Raw genomic sequence first — 17,968 nt, forward strand, 5'->3', positions numbered from 1 at the left:
TAAAGTTGTGTAATTCAATATGTTACCGTTAGCCTACAATCTAGTAAATCAGTAACAAAATGAATACCTCTCTAAAACCAATCATTCAATAAAGATTTCCTGCTAACTACGATGACTCTCTTGTTCCACAGTGTTGAAACATGGGGAGGAAAATTATGAGTAAATATAAGTTTCCAGAACTGGAGAATCTGTTTGTGGATCAGTGAAGTGGCAATTAGGAAGGTCGGGTGTCATCGCGAGATGTAAGCGCGGGATTTTCCAGGTCGGTGGGTGGGGCCAAGCTGCTCTTTCTCTATCTGTCTGTCTGTCCGTCCGTCTCTGCTTCTCTGACACAAAGCTAACGGGAGGCTAGCTTGACAACAGCACCACGTAACAACGTCGAAGTCTCGGTCAGCCTAATGACAGAACACGCCTGTGTTTCTTCTTATATCGTCAGCGTCCTCTACAAATCCCCCTCTTCTTTTCCTCTCCACTAACGGTTCATGTCATGCGTTCATGATCAGGATCGTCTCTGCAACACACCGAGGAGCTAACGTTAACATTCCACTGAGGGCTGAGGTAAGGATAACTGGAGCCTCAACACAAGCTTTGTACTGATTGATGTGTATTAGCCGGACGGTCACAAGATTCTGCCTGTGCGCACTGTGTTGTCACCAACCAATGTATCCAGCTGTTGCCTCCTTCACATCCAGGTCAATTTCTGCTGATATATTTACCAAATGAATCATCTAATACACGTCTGCGTCCTCGTTTAGTGCCGTTAATATCATACACCTCCAAAAATAGCATTTAAAAATAGACTTCAGATGACTTTATGATTATGAGTATGAATATATTCTCAACATTGCAGCTATAAAGAACCAGTATTTACGGTGTCCGCATATACAGTATACTTGGAATGGATATGAATACATTAACGTTATTTTAGAATTTAGTATGTAGTTGAATACATTTAAAAAAAATAATACAAAACTACCTTGCAATGTGTTTTTGTGCTCTAGGTGTTAAAGCTGACCTCTAGTCAGTGATAATTTGAGGCAAACATAATTGATATGAGCAACTGTTTTATTTTCTAGAAAAGAAATGACTCATGAGTTATTCCCTTGTATACCCTCTGTAATATTCCTTTTATCAGTTTAATAACAGCAACTAGCAGTCTGTGTAATCTTTGGATCTTTGCTTCAAACTAGGAATGCACTATACTGGATTTTTTGCCGATATACGATATGCCGATTTATAACAACCTATTTGGCAGATAACCAACTATGTGGTAAACATAACGTTACTGAGTGTCATTAATGGAAACTGATCCCTAGTGTGTATCAGCAACATATAATTCAAGGCAAGAAAAACTGGCTCTGGTTCTAATGATCTTTCTTAAGTGTGCTGCAGTGTAACTGAACACCTCAAGCAACTGAAGACAGGCTGAGAGGTTTATCTCTGTGATCACACCATTCATTCATTCATTCATTCATTCATTCATTCATTCTCCATAACCACTTATCCTGTTAGGGGTATCCGTGGTAGGGGTGGGGGGAAAAAACGATTTTTAGATGCATCGCAATGCTGACATGGACGATTCGGCATCGATTCACAAATGTCAATAATCAGTTATGTAAATGTTTGTTCATAACATGATACTGACGTAAGAAAATAGGTGGAACTCAACTGCAAAGTCAGGGAAGCACCCTGACTGTCTACAGCGCGGATGAGCTGAAGTTAACTTGTACTAATTCATCTTCACAAAAGACAGCGGTTGCAAGCTTGTTTTAATTTAAAGTGCAACTTAAGGTTTTTTTTTTTTTAAATATATTTATAACCTTGTCTGAAAATTACCATATGAGAAGTTAATTCAGAATTTATTATGGTTTACACGACAAAAGGGCACAAATTCAGAGGAAAAAGTGGCTCTTTTTTAGCTCCTCTTCTAAAAACGCTTCAACAGCGCCTGATACTACCTCAAGAGAGGGACTCTGCGTCCTTGACCCTGCCTCTGTCCAATGCGCAGTAGTAGGTAGTAGTGAGTTTGAGCGGTAGTAAACTTGAGAGTTAGTATTTTTTCGGCTGTTAACAGTGCATTTCACCATTTGTGATTATGCCGAATTATTGTGTTTGTGCAGGTTGCACAAACTCGAGTCTGTCAGGACATTGAGTCCACCGTTTTCCAGACAGAAAAAGGAGTGGGGTTAGTTTTCGTGCCTGGGTGCGTTTTGTGCAGGTGAAGAGGCGCGATTTCACGGCTTCATCTGTGACCAAAAACGTGGTCGTGTGCAGCGCTCATTGCAGCGGATGTCCGCCAGGAACATAATCATACCCCCAATGTGTGACATCACACATTGGGGGTATGTGCGGGGCTGCGAGCCTCGGGTCGAGGGCGGCCGGGCTCCGCGGAGAGGGAGGCCTCCGTGTTTGAGACGGGAGCGGGCGGCGTGAGGGTTGATGGGCAGTGTGAGGCATGTTATGTCTGGTCTGGGGGTCAGATTCTCCACCAGAGCCCAGAAGGCATCCACCTCCCTGCAGCACATACTCTCCACAGCTGAGGACATGGGCTGGCAGTTCCCACACAAGCACCTATCATACAAAAAATTATCAGGAAATCTCCGTATCTCTCTCTCTCTCTCTCTCTTTCTCTCCCCTGCGGACGTCAATACACCGTAATGCGGAGTTATAACAGGCATAGCAAGATACGTCTGATACAAGCTGATATTTGCGCATTAGTTTCTGTTATGGTTAAGTAGCATTAGTTATCTAATACTGGCAGAAGTATCGGTAGCTTTGTTATAACCTAATAGGTGATGGCAAACTTAATGTTGTGATGTGAACACAGCGTTAGACATCGTTAGCTGTCGTTAGCTAACGCTGGTCGCTCACCAAGACACCTGCCCAGTTCTCCTCTGGTTCTCCTCACACCACAGCTCTATTTCTCTCCTGTGGCCGTTATTTCTCCTAACCCTGATCTGTTCCTGGTCTCTTGGACGCCTAGCAGGCTCATAATAAGCCTGTGGGCCGTCATATGCATATGAATGTACATTTTCAACCTCTTCAGTCTCAAAACTAGTACTGGGATCCATGTTTATTAATGTTACACTCAATCGAACTCCCTTACGCTACGTCACTTCCGGTTAGTGGGTTTTTAGATGCAGAAGCAAAATTCTCTTGCAAAAACGACCCCAAAAGTCACTGTAGTGTGTATATGTTTTTATTTTTTGTTTTAATCGAGTTTCTACATCATTTTCCTACACATTTATTCACCATGGTCTCCAACCTGCAAGTTGGGCTTTAATGTCTAAATAATTACATTTGCGAGGGGCACATGAAGTATATTGTGAATACTTACTAACGCCATCACCCAGAAACAAACATTTACGAGAGAAGCAGGGATCAGCATGTAAACCGGCTGACCAACACACACTGCAGCATGAACTCAATTAAAACACCTCTGTGGGGAAGAAAATAACTCTCTGCTCAGTCTGTTTTACCTCAAAAACCCCATGCCTGGCCTGCCCAGTGTCTTGGCTTTCACAGGCACAAATGGAGAGAGAGGCTACTCGCAGTTCCTCTGCTGGCATAACGTAAATAACAACACAGCGGCTGTGACGGAGCACTCTCATGTTATTCTTATACACACAGGAGACTGTAAGATGCTTTCAAATTCATTCACTCATTCATTAATTCATTAATTCATTCATTCATTCATTCATCAATGCAGTTAACTTTTTCAAAATTAAAAGGATGCGGACTATATATTATTGAATAGAACGTGAAATGCATACTGTTTCAGGGGAAATATTACAGTAGGCTATGCAAGCACTGAACCCTACGCAAGCGTGTGTATATCCCATATATATGTCTATCCCACAATGAGCAAGCATGAGCATCCGCAGATGGATACAATCTGACTGGCACCCCTGGTTTAAAAGTGGGGGTATGGAGGTAGGTTGAAGGGGAAAGGGACATGGACAAGAGCCACACTGAATGCAAGTAAAATAATCTGTTTATTCAATTACGGATCACCAAAAATACAGAATGCTATATTTTAAAAGAATGAGAAAAATAAATCATGTCTTGAAATCAAACAATTTGATACAGTGTGATGCATCGATAATTGTTTTATTATCGAACCGTTTTTTTATTATTTTTTTTTGAGATATTTTTTGGGGCATTTTAGCCTTTAATCGATAGGACAGACAAGCATGAAAGGGGGAGAGAGAGAGAGGGAGTGACATGCAGCAAAGGGCCACAGGCTGGAGTTGAACCCGGGCCACTGCGGCAACAGCCTTGTACATGGAGCGCCTGCTCTACCACTAAGTCACCGACGCCCTTACCCTCTGTATCTTAATCGAATTGAATCGTGTGGTGTCTATCACAGGGCTTAGCCAACCATTCCTGCTCAGATTCACACCTCATGTCCTTGGATTTTGTCCTGTTCTTCAGAAGGTTCTCTTACTCAAAAAAGATCTACAGTTATGGAAAACACCCTGAAATTACATTATTTTATCTAATATTGATGTGGTTTATTTTAATCTACCTGCCGTTCAAATGTGAGTGTGGACCCCAAAATTTAGAAAAAAAAAAAAAAAAAAAAAGTTTCCAGTCCAGAGTGAGTGAGACCAAAAGAAACTTAAGGTCAGATTATTTTTCTTAAGCCATTGAGCTCTTTAGCAGAAAATTTTCCTGATGGTTTGTGTTATTGTTCACTGGTGTACAGTAAATATGCTCTGTTCTTTCAACATTGGATTATGTTGTTAATGTGCTAACTGGCTAAGTAGCATCAAGATGGTCATCTAGTTTCCCTTTTTGAATGACAGTTACAGACTACTACCGCCTGGCTGCTCTTATTGCTGCTCCACCCTGGCTTCTTCCTCTTTGATTGAATGTGGAACAATTAGGGGTGCAACATAAACAAAAACGTGTAGGTCAGACAACAATTACATGTAAATAAACTGCACATGACACAAAGCACATGATGACATTGTTTCAGTTCATCACCTTTAAAAGCTGTGAGATTCTGAGCTGTGGACCTGCTCATCTTGTCAGTATGTGAAACTAACGTTAGCTCAAACAGCTACAGTGGAGAGCATGTGGCATGTGTCATCATCAGACCTATATCAAACCCTTGTCTTAAGGGTCTGTGTGACATAAATCTCATCATATGTCCATGGTCCATGCGGACATGGGATTACAAGTGCAGACATGTCAGAGTTTGACATGTTTAATAAGCATAACTGTGTGTTCTGTGTCCACTCTGATTTTGGAATATATCCACCCTGTTTGGCTAGTTTTGCACCGGAGGGACGCTCATAAAGATCTCCAATTTAAGGAAGGATCCTTAAAGGAGAAGTCTGGTATTTTCACACTTTGAGTCCCATTTCTGGGTTGTTTATGATGAAATAGAGTGGTTAAGACCAAAATTTTGACGATTGTTCCTTTTCGGAGAATTTGGCTTTCCCCTGCCTAGCTTAACAGGCAGATGTCTATGGCCATGTGTATATGTGTCCTAAAACCACCCTAAATGTTAGTTTTCAAAGCCATGAAACTCACCGACTGGTCAGTAGTGTTCGTTGATGCTCTGACATAAAAATTGTAGCAAACTGTGGTTTTCATCAGTGTTTTAGTCTAGTTTAGTTTATTGTAGTACAGGGTACAGTCAATGCAATGAAATGCATTTTGCCAGACCCTTTCTCAAACCTCATATCACAATAAAAATAATAAGTCAGTAAATAGTCCATAAAATAGTCTAAAAAACATTCAGTAAACATCCAGAGGAATAATCACGTGCACACATAGCACTAAAGTGCTACTGTTAAGCAGTCTGATGGCCTGTGGATAAAAACTATCCTTGAGGTGACTGGTGCGTGTTTTCGCTATTCATCTTGATTGTGGAACTATTTTTTCAAGCTGCCTCACGCCGGTGTGTAAACTTCATTCGTTTGACCCTGAAGCGTTATACACTCCAGCCCACTTGGCAGCGATAATGCTGTGAGTGTCACCAACCAGCAGGAAACCATTGCAATGTAATGGGACACAGAAAAGAAGCAGAAGAAAGCTGGCGTTGTGGTGTTCAAAGGCATCATACAATTACAAACTCTTTCAATCACTTCTCACTTTATTTTTTACCTTTTATACAGTGTGAAAAAATAGTTTTAGTGTGATGTGCATTTTATTTACAACCCCCCCCCCTGAAAAGATAAGAAATAAAAGCTTTTGTTGAAATGAACTGTGTTGTTCAGTTCAGAGGTCAGAATAAATCCTCTATCTCCCTCGCTGTGAATCCTGCGTGCTGTCCAGTGGGGGATAGGAATGCGTCTCTGATGGCCCACACCACACAACTAGGCAGTGCAACTCAATTTCCACGTCCAAGTTGTTGGCACTTGAGGGCCCACTCCAGAATCACTCTATATGCCCCCAGTCAGTATTGTCTGAAAGTAACATGGATATTGCGTAGATGCTGCATCAGCAGGGAATAACAGAATGTTTGTTTCAAGGGGCTGCTGCTATAGCCTAGTCTATGTAGCCTATGTGTATTTAGCCCAAACATATGCTATGACTGGACGGACTTCTGAAATTGAAATTCATTACATCAAAGAGCAAAAAGGTTACATAGCCTACCTCTTCGACAGCTGCCCATTCAATCCCTCGTGTGCGGGATGCTTTTTCCAGTTAATTTTAGGGAAGTAAAAAAAAGTCTCCAGAACAGGTCTATTTATCAGCTGGCGAACATTGCATCGTTGTCTGTGATACAGGCCGGCGACACATCAGTCTTGTCAACGGAGACATTCAGATTTGCCATCTCCGCAGTGACTATGAGGTCCCATTCGGCACAGCACCTACTCCCTACCTCTGTGGGCATCTGTCTGCACTCTCCACAGGAGCACCACCAAGTGCCAGTGACTCTGGACACTTTGTACTGCAACCGTGCCATCTATGAAGATATGGCAAAGATAATGGCGGACAACGGCTACAATCAGTCCTGGCTCCAGTGTCAGCGAAAAATTAAACACCTCAAACTTGTGACACGAAGGCAAACAATACTAACAAAAGGAGTGGTAGGGGCAGGGCAACTTGTCCCTTTTTCGAAGACATCGATGCACTGCTCCGCGATAGACCCGCATATAGCCCTGGTCTGGGGGACAGGTTAAATCTGAGGACATTGTTACCATGGAGCCAACAGCGAGGAGGACAGTTGGACTGGAGTAATGCCAGACAACCAGCCTGGTATGTTTGACCCACCTACAGCTTACTAAAAATTACCAGTCACCTCAATAAAAATAGTTTCATTATTAACTAGGTTAACGTAATGTTGCGCTGTTTACTGTATTACTGTAACATTAACTGATAACTGGCTAGATAAGCAATCATGTACGTAGAAATACGTAATGTAACGTTGCATTGTGGTACCCTATTCAAACAAGCGGGTGAATTTTAATGTTACACACACCTTTGCTCTCAAATATATAGGTTATTGACGTATGTTAATGTCTGCCCAATGTTACAGACTCTCATCAAGAAAGACTAACGTTATTCCAATCAAATTGAGTGATGATGTCTGCCCTATGTTATGTGCAGATAATGACGATGATTGTGCCAGGACACCGACCTCAGAAGCCACAGAAGCAACCCCCAATGCAGCAGGTATGTTGATCATGATGTTGAGAAAGTAGCATGACACCAACCAGTCGGTGACAAGCGTTGGAGATCTGCATGGAGACTTTTTTTTTTTTTTTCTTTACCTTCATATCCAAACACACACCTTTGCAGATTGTTGTCTAGAGCAGTGGTTATCAAACTCTTTGTGACCAAGGCACACCAAAGGCAGCCAATATCTCAAGGCACACCTGTATTCATATTAGAGCTGTAATGTTTAATCGATTATTTGTCAACTATTAAATTAATTGCCAACTAATTTCATAACTAAAAAAAGTGAAAATTCTCTGATTCCAGCTTCTTAAATGTGAATGTTTTCTGTTTTCTTTACACCTCTATGACAACAAGCTATTGCCTTCTCACAGAGAGCTCCAAATCCCTTTGCCATCAGTACCTTGTGAACTATCAGCTAAAACCCTCACAAAGCCAATTAGCCATGATCTAGGGAGGAGACCTAAAAGGAATGTACAGCCCCCTGACTACTATGGGACTCCGCCATAGCAGAGGCTGTCCACACAGTCCCATGGCTCATTGAGTTACCACAGCAAGAAGACTTAAAGCACCAAGTCAGTCTCTAGTCTTCCAACAAGATCGCAACTTAGTAGGCATTCCAGGAGCAGCCATGCCTCTAATTTGAGTGATCTCCAAACCAGCATTCTTGAGGAAAAGAGAATAAGAGATGAACAGGAGGAACTTAAAAGACAAAGAAAGGAGGAGAATGAACTTGATGAACAATGTAAATTTATTGATGAGAAGGCCAGAGCTGCCCAGCATATGCAAGAAGACGCACACAAGGAGAGAGACAGAGTTGTCAGAGAGGTTAACATGAACCGACGCGTTCGTATTAAAGAACAACAGCTCGAGTCAGCCCAGCTTGTTTCTACTTTTATTTGACAGAACCTCTCCAAAGATGCTGAAGATGATCACCTCAAAGGAGCTTCCACTTTTACTCCCATATCTCTTCCTGATAATGTAGCCACCTCATCCTTCAATGACCTGCCTCATTCCAGGGTGTTCACTCTTGCCCACACTAATTTGGGGTATGCTGACTCTGACTCTCATTCAGCTTTGAGTTCCTCATTTTCCAAACTTGGCCTCCCAAAAGGGGAGCTAAGAGACAAATTTCTTCCCAGGCCTCAACCAAGTCAGCAAAGCATAGCTATTGACCAAGCTGCCTTCACTTTGCCCTCCATAGTTATTGCTCAAGCTGCGCCCACTTTGCCCTTCATAGCTAGTGCTCAAGTAGCGTCCACTTTGCCCTCCATAGCTAGTGCCCAAGCTCCACCTAGTTTGCCCTCCATAGTCACTGTCCAAGCCCCTAATTATATTGCATCCATGACTGATCCTAAACAGCCCACTTTCACTGGTGGTCAGTTACCGATACAAGCTATGTCATTCCAGCAGCCACATTCTGCTTACACACATATTCAAACCCCCAATGTTATGGATCTGTTCATAGCTTCTGCCTATGGAATACCAAGGCCCTCACTTCCTGTGTTCAAGAGTGGTCAAGAGAGTGATTTTGCCCTCCTGAAAATGGCTTTAGATAACATCCTTGACAATCATGCTCAACTTACTGAGCAGTTTAAATATCAGATTCTTTTGGAACATCTTGAACACCCAGGTGTTAAGAAATTAGCCAGATCCAGCATGCATGATGCAAGACCATATTCCACCACCCTCGAAGCACTACAAGAGAAGTATGGTCAGCCAACGCTGCTAGTTCATAGTAAAATTGGAGCAGTATTGAATTCTCCCATTGTTCACTTAGGTGATGTAGAGGCCTTTGATGATTTCTCCCTTTCTGTCCTTGCGCTTGTGGGAATGTTGCTGTCCCTAGAGGGCCCTGATGGGTCTGAATTAAAATGTGGCTCTCATGTTGACAGACTCCTCAGTAAACTCCCTGTGCCGCACAGAGATTGATTTGTTGAGCACTGTATCAATCGTAGCATTCTGACTGAGCAAGCAAACCAGACGTACTCCCTCCTTGACCTTTCAACCTGGCTACAGTCAACGTCAAGAGCCAAACGTATATCGGAGAGAGCGGTTGAGCTCCACAAATGGGAAAGACCACCAACTGGAAAGGAACGCAAGCCCTCCAGGCAAGTCTCCTCAGTCTACTTGTCGACAACATCTGAGATGGATGGCACAACACAAGCCTACACCAAAGAAAAGGTAAATGCTAATAAGCCTAAGCCTTACTGTCCCTACTGTGATATCAGAAACCATTTCCTTGGTTCATGTACAGAATTCAAAAACCTCTAAAAATGACATTGTGAAATGGATCAAAGAGAAGGAGAGAAGTAGTAAATGTGGGAGGATACACAAAATGGACTAATGCACCTTAAGGAGGCCATGTAACATCTGTAAGGAAATTCATCTCACTGTTCTCCATGATGTCAATGTCAACAAATCTGCCACAGTGATGTTAACATCTTCTCCCTCAGAGCTCCTTTACATAGACAAACTCAACCGCTCCAATGAAGTCATGCTGACAGTTTTCAGTGTATCCCTCCACAATGGAGACAGGACCTCACAACTTCTGCAGTTCAATCAATCAATCAATCAATTTTATTCATAAAGCCCAATATCACAAATCACAATTTGCCTCACAGGGCTTTACAGCATACGACATCCCTCTGTCCTTTGGACCCTCACAGAGGATAAGGAAAAACTCCCCAAAGAAAACCCTTTAACGGGGGAAAAAAACGGTAGAAACCTCAGGAAGAGCAACTGAGGAGGGATCCCTCTTCCAGGACGGACAGACGTGCAATAGATGTCGTACAGAACAGATCAACATAATAAATTAACAGTAAACCGTATGACACAATGAGACAGAGTGAGACAGAGACAGAGAGAGATGCAGGATAGACGGTAATGGCAGTAGCTTACAACAACATTAATGAAAGTAATAATATTATAATTAATAATAATATATTCAGTTCTTGATGATGGTGCAGACAGATCTATCCTGCTTCCCCAAGCTGTCCAGTGTTTGGGCCTCACAATGCAATCTGAAACCATCTCACTATGCACTGTGAGACAAAATATAGTGCAGGTGAATTGAGCGTCTGTATCCCTTGAAATCTCCCCCATTGACCAGCCAACTAAGAGACATGTCATCAATGGAGCATTCACTGCAGAGAATCTTGGATTGTCAGGGCACACATACCCTGTGAAGCAGCTGCAAGAGCAGTATCAACATCTACCATCCACCATCAGAGGTATTCCATTTCAGCCTATCGATCATGTGTGCCCTCTGGTCCTCATCGGCTCAGACTATGCCCATCTGATTATAGCCACGGAGCAAGTACTCAAGGGACCCCCTAGTGGCCCATTAGCAGTACATACCAGGTTAAGATGGGCTCTCCAAGGGCCAGCCAGCTTAATCCAAACCCAGCACACCTTCTCATTTGCTCTTACCTGCTTTAAAAGTGAAATGTTGAGGAATGTGGAAAGACTGGCAGATTGACACTCTGCCCTATGTGAGACAGTCATGAGGTCAAAACAAGACAAGTTAGCCCTTGATCTACTCCATTCCAAGACAATCAGAGTAGAAATAGATGGTGAAATGCGGTGTGCCACTCCACTGCTAAGAGCTCCCAACATTTCTGTTCTTAAAGCTCCTAAGAAAGCTGTCCTGCCCCGTCTCTGTGCTACAGAAAGACACCTGTCCAAGGACCCTGATTTGTCTGATAAATATCAAGATGAACTGAATAAGCTTGTGCTATGTCCAGAGGATCCCCAGGGAGAAGGAAGACCAACCACAGGAAATCTGGTATTTCCCACATCACATTGTTGAACATTGAAGATTGTATTTGACTGCTCCTTTTAATACATGGGACAGAACCTGAATAAATGTCTTCTGCCTTGCCCAACACTGGGTCCCTCTCTCCTTGGAGTTCTACTCAGGTTTAACCAACATGCCATAGCCATCTGTGGAGATATCAATGGTATGCTCCATCTGGTACACCTTTTGAATGACAACAAACCCCTACTGCGTTTTATATGAAGAAGGATGCAACTAGATCAGGAGCCCAGTGTTTATGAATGGCAAGTTTTGCCATTTGGAAGAACCAGCAGCCCATGTTCTGCCACCCATGCAGTCCACAAACATGTCCAAGATCATTGTGATGGAAATGAGGATGCCCTTCAGTCTGTCCAACATTGTTTTTATGTTGATAACTGTCTCCAAAGTGTTCCTTCCTCTCTTTAAGCCAAGTCCCTGATTGACAAAATGAGACCTTTGCTCGCTGATGGTGGGTTTGACATCAGAAAATCGGCTAGCAATAATCCAGCTGTCATACAACATCTTGCCCCAGATGCAAAATGTAAAACCTGTGAACTGAGGCTCTCAGAAAATGGTGACCCCAAAGAACTGACACTTGGCCTTCAATGGAACTTCCTCACAGACATGCTGAGTTACAAGAACGGGTTCATCACCTACCATCAATCTATAATGAGGAATATATATATATACATGTGCTGGCAAGTCAATACAATCCTGTGGGATATCTGATCCCTTTCACAACCCGTGCTAAGATCATTGTACAGGATTTATGGAAGAAAGAGAGAGAATGGGATGACATCATCAAAATGGACAGTTTGTTGGAGAAATGGAAGGCGTGGGAGTTGGAACTGCAAAATCTCCCCGACATTAACTTCCCTCACTGTTATTTGCCCCCCCTTTGCCAACACAGCTACCTTAGAGTCCTATATGCACGTATTCTGTGATGCCTTATAGCATGTATATGGTGCTGTGGCCTACCATTTAGAACCTTATATCCTCAACAGTATGAATACTTATGCAAATGTGATATTTCAGTTTTTTGTATTTTTAATACATTTGCAAAAATTTCTAACAACCTGTTTTTGCTTTGTCGTATTGTGTGTAGATTGATAAGGAAAAAGATTAATTTTATCTATTTTAAATTAAGTCTATAACGCAACAAAGTATGGTATGTAAGCTTTTGACCACAACTGTACATATTATTTGAATGTACTGAAAATGTATTTACATGAAACAGGTTTTATAGTATTAAGTGGAATGTGAACTGAATTGATTTAATTATTTCAAAAGGAAATACTGCACTTGGACACACAAATATGCATGCCATGTCATTGACATGAAAATAAAACATAAATTGATGAATGCAATAGTATCACTCACTGTTGGGAAAAGGCTGTCACGTTCGGCTAGATTAAACACAGATGAGTTTCTCAGCACTCGCATAGGGAACACTAACAGGCCATCCAACATTGATATTAGTGAACCTGAAGAAGCAAAAATTGAGAGTGAGCCATGCTTTTATGTTTTACTTTGCTTCAGGGATGGGCTGGCCATAGGGAGGTTCGGGGTATTCCCGAACGGCTGGTCTGTTTCAGGCCGAACCGGACGATGGTTGGAACATTTTTTTTACCCCATAAAACGCAGCCACGGTTGACCGCAGCAGCCTGCCCTCGCAGCCACAGGTGGCACAGAGTGGAACGTCAGACTGGGTCAATCTAATATTTTGCATATTAAGGGAGGATACAAGCGGCCCCTCCCAATTTGAGCTGATCCTGTTGTTTTCCTGTTTTAAAAAAAAAAAGAATAAAAGAAAGAGGAGCGGGGTAAATTAGCAAACATGCTAAAAAGAAAGAAGCTGGAAAAAGAGATGGGTGGAGCTGAAAAATTAAAGGCAAAAAAGAAAAAAAGGTTAGTGCAGGATGCAGCCAAATGCGCTAAATTGACAGAGCTTTTCCGTGGTGGAGGAGCTAAGGTCACCGTGGCTACAGTCAGCCAGGCCAGTGACGACACGTCCCGACAAACCCGACCGGACCCGCGGGTTCGGGCCAGGTTCTGGACGAAAACATATGCAAATGACTCGGGTTGAGTCAGGCCTCGGGCTTCCTTTTTTGTGTGTTCAGGGCACACAGAATATTAAAGGTAGCCTATCAGCAATGTTACACATGTATACGTGCATAAATCATTAATCAGCTTCATCAATTAAAAATAAAATCCATACTGGCTGACCAGAAAAGCACACAAATTTCTTTATTGCAAAAGAAAACATATTTCAAGAGAGAGTCTGTGTTCAAAGTTAAAAAGATAATATTTGAATATATAGGCTATACATCCTGTTTTCCTGTTCTGTTTCTACATTAATATATAGCCATTTTTACCAGCTCAAGAAAAATACATTAATTCACTTACAATGTGTGCGTGAGTGTGCGTGTGTGTGTGTGCGCGCGTGTGTGCCGCTTTTGTTATGTTGATTTGATGTGTTTTGATGAACACTGTGAATTCTTTGCAAAAGTGCTATAACGTTTATCATTGTTGCTGTTATTGTTATTATTAGCTGACAAGGCCAGTGTCAGTCGTGGAGTTGATGCAGAGGGACAGGATAATGCCAGTCATAGGACTGAGGAGGAGGACGAGACAGATGAGGAGGGACAGGAGATGGAAAAGAAGGAGGAGGAGGAGGAGGAGAAAGAGGAAGAGGAGGAAAGTGGAGCAGGAACCACCAAACCAATCTCCTCCTGTAAAAACTGTGCAATTCCAAATACAATCTACTGACTGATGCCTATCGTGTCATCGGACTAGCCTATAAGTTCCTGCTGACGCTGTCTTTCATTCAAGTGGCCTGTGAGAGGACTTTCTCTACACTCAAGTTTGTGAAGAACAGACTGAGGACCGCACTGACACTGGAGCATCTTGAGGCATTTATGCTAATGTCAACAGAGAAAGAGACCCTGATGACTTTAGACAACGATGCAGTCATAGACAGAGTCGCAGAGACCAGTGTACTGCTCAGACGCTTGCTGATGATGTGACTTAGGACAGTTTCCTGTTGTTGGGGGGTTTTGAGATGTTATAGGTCTGTATACCTTTGGAGGTTGGTTTCTGTTAAATATGTGCTTTGATTTTGATGATAAGCTGCTTGTTTTTTATTGCATATGTACTTCAATACACTCTACTGAATGACTACACTCTTAACAAGAATGTGTCAATATTAACACAACGTGTTGAATTTCTACACATCAATGAGTTGAATTTGGGACAACACATGTTATGTTAATTTTGACACATTCAGTGGGTTAATGTATCAACACAGTGACTGTGTCACATAGATTAACACAGATGTGTATAATGTGTAAGTACTAACACATTGATGTGTTGATACATAAAACCTATATTAACACATTCATGTGTTACTCAAAATTACACAGTGATCGAACGCAAGCTTGTGTTACTCTAAACAAATGGCAGAATACAATGGTAAGAAGGAAAATGCCACTTGGAATCATTTTGAAAAATTATTTATTTCAAGAAATATTTTTTAAACATTTTAAAACATTTAGTCAACATGTCTTGTTTCACTCATGAAACTTCAAAGTTTCTTTAAAAACCTTTTACCTAGCATTAAAACATTTGGTCAACAATTCATTTCATTTTCATTTTAAACATTAAAGTGAAAAGTCATAATCATTAACATCCACACTTGTGTCACAGTCAATGTACTCTTTAAAGTCAATGTTATAGCGAAGAAATCTTTCCAGCTGCACGGGGTGTGCAAACTCTGAATAACAGGCGTCCAACAGTTGTGAGGCACTGTTAACATGGAACAGTTTCTTGCACATTTCAGTGCCATCTTTATAGATTAAAACAAGGACCCTCTTTGGTGGTGGTCCAGGGTCCAGCGGTGGTCCAGGGTCATTTCCAGAGAGTTCCATTTTAGCTGCTGCATAAGAAAAAGAAAAATGTTTCAATACAATATTTAAGGACAACTTCAATTTTCTACAAATGATAAATGATATTTACAAAATAATTTTATTTGGAGCATACAGGGCATAGGCACTTTTTGCGGTTCCTATTTTGACATGTCATTGCAGAAAGTAATGAGCAATATTATGGACCTGCATGTGTTTATATTCTATACATAATCATCACTGTTAAAATAATAAAGGCACATGGTCAAAAGCCTTAAATATTAATCATTCCCATTTTATTTAAGGTAATTATTTCTTTATCTCATTTACTACATAACACACATTAATAATCGTGTCATTAATATTGTAATAAACTTACAAGTCTTTGGTTTGTAAAATCTGTCTAAGTCCAATATTTTGAAATTTTAAAAAAAATATATGGTCAAAATGTCTGGTGGAAATAATTCCCTCTAAGCACAATCTATCCTGAGTGGAGCACAATGCTTATCTTCGTCTTTAGTGTGTCAGCACTAAACGAGTGGTTTCCAGCCCGAATACACCTTTGTTTTGCCTGGTTAATACTCAAATAACAAACAAACATGTCTGTCTAACCATAAAACACAACTGACAGATGCCCAAATGACTTTACTTGCAGGTCCCGATTCATGTATCATTAAATGAATGTACTAAATAAATGTAATTTAAGAAAAAATACAAATGAAAACATGAATTAAGTTAACGTTACCGTAAGTCTCAATGGTTGCCCCCCTCCCCCCAACTCTGCAGTGAAGCAGAGCTTTGGAAAGCAGAGCTAGATGGTAAACAAACATGGCACCACACCGGTAAGGTAAGACAACACGTTTACATGTCGTTTTCTATATGTTCTCTGACATTTATCCTAACGATATGAGGCGGTCTTTGTGGAAAATAGCTTGTTTAGTGGACTAACTTTGCACTTGAAGTATGCCCGTTCACTTACGTTTTAACAGGTCTGACGCTACTATGCGCCCCGGCTGTATCTAGGCTAACGGCTAACATGCTAACTATTATTTTTATGTCACTAGTCACTTAAAACAAATTTAGGACGATAGGAGACAGGTTGAAATAAACCGAAATTTCCCTTTAAGTAAGACTTTCATACTGAGAACTGAGGCAGATAAGATACTGAGTATTCACTGTCAGTGTGATAAATCTCTAAATGATGCTGGTGACAGTTACTACTGATGGAGAACTACTGTTAGTTTGAGTGGAAGGCTGCTGCAGTGCAATTATACAGTGCAGCAGCATCAGACTGCTGTCTCTAACTAAATCTGAGACATCTTGAATTAATTTGGCTCTACAATGACTGAACAATCCACTGTGGTCATCAACAGACTACTTTTCATCAGTTTGCCCACACAAATACCTTTGAATGTGAACAGAGACCTGTTTTACCATTAATCAAATAAAATTGAGTAAGGTATTCACTGAGTCATTGTCAGTCTTAATCAGAAAACATTTTATTATAGCTGAGTGGAAATTCATTTTGTGTTCTGATTAAAGAAATAAATGCAGACATACCCTACAACTTAATACAGTGTACATCACATAGTATCAATGCTCTTTGACCTGACCTGAATGTTTTTTTGTTGTTGTTTTTCAGTTTCAGTTATTTATTGGGGGGACAATTTTGGCATTGGGGGGTGGGGGGGGGACGTGTCATGCATGCATAATTAGGCCTCAGTTGTCTGGGTGAAGTGCGCTGGTCTTGTCATACAAACAATATGGAGATATTTGCATCTTGAAAGCCAGACTACAAATGTGGACAGACAGGGAGAAACACACGCAAGCCTAAGACGTGGTAAGATACGATATTCCTCACTATATAAAGTGACTGATAACAAGATCTGTATAATGGATTGTAAAGAAATTGGTCAGGTTTTTATTTTGTAGACAATTGATCTGTATTTATAGCATGATGGGATGACAGCACAATGATGTGTGTGTTATCACTCGAAAGCTCCGGTCCTGCGCTGTGGTTCTGCTGTTTCACATGATATGTGTGGCTTCTCGCTGTGACGAACGGTCGCGGAGAAAATCCATAGAGAAGAACGGGTGTGAATTTGGATGCACTATGCGTCGTTACTTTATAACCTATATGGTTAAAAAGCCTCTTGGATCAGCTGGAAACGTTAGCCATGTTGATCTTGAATGTGACCGCTGCCCAGTGGCCCTGCCTCATGTGATGTCGGAATAATCGAAAAAATGAGTTTCTGACCGTAAAGCAATATTTCAGTGGAAACGGTTGACGACGTGTTTTTTAAACACTTTGAGTGATAAAATACAACTCATCTTCTTTGTAATGTCCATGTTGTCTCCACATTACGACTTAAACGCTCATGAACACACAATGAAGTAAGAACGACTTTCCGACATGGGAAATTGGACCATCCGAGTAGCACATGAATGATACTTGGTGGTTTATGTATGACGAAAACACGTTGGGGCAAGCCCTCCCGGAACCCATAGAGATTAGGTTAGTTCGAGATGAGCCAGGCCTGCGCAGATTCGATCACCGGCGATCGGCGCACAATGCATGCCGGTTAGTTTTGTGTCCGACTTCATCCCGACTTGCTCTGACGTATTACAAAAG

General features: G+C 41.4%; 1 protein-coding gene across 7 annotated transcripts in view; it reads left to right on the forward strand.

Annotated features, from left to right (window-relative positions):
• Positions 1 to 274: 274 nt before the first annotated feature.
• Positions 275 to 17,968, forward strand: part of pomgnt2 (protein O-linked mannose N-acetylglucosaminyltransferase 2 (beta 1,4-)) — a 35,141-nt gene continuing 17,447 nt past the window's right edge. For 4 of the 7 annotated variants that reach the window (XR_007570055.1, XR_007570056.1, XM_050045806.1 and 1 more), the window contains exons 1-2: positions 275 to 558; positions 7,567 to 7,632. The gene's annotated coding sequence lies outside the window, so the exon portion shown is untranslated. Of the gene's footprint in view, positions 559 to 7,566; positions 7,633 to 13,985; positions 16,873 to 17,968 lie in introns of those variants that run through there. The other 3 variants (XR_007570053.1, XR_007570054.1, XM_050045804.1) reach the window with 3 other exon arrangements.

This window comes from Epinephelus moara, chromosome 6 (assembly GCF_006386435.1).
Source record: "Epinephelus moara isolate mb chromosome 6, YSFRI_EMoa_1.0, whole genome shotgun sequence".
In the NCBI taxonomy this organism is placed as follows: domain Eukaryota; kingdom Metazoa; phylum Chordata; class Actinopteri; order Perciformes; family Serranidae; genus Epinephelus; species Epinephelus moara.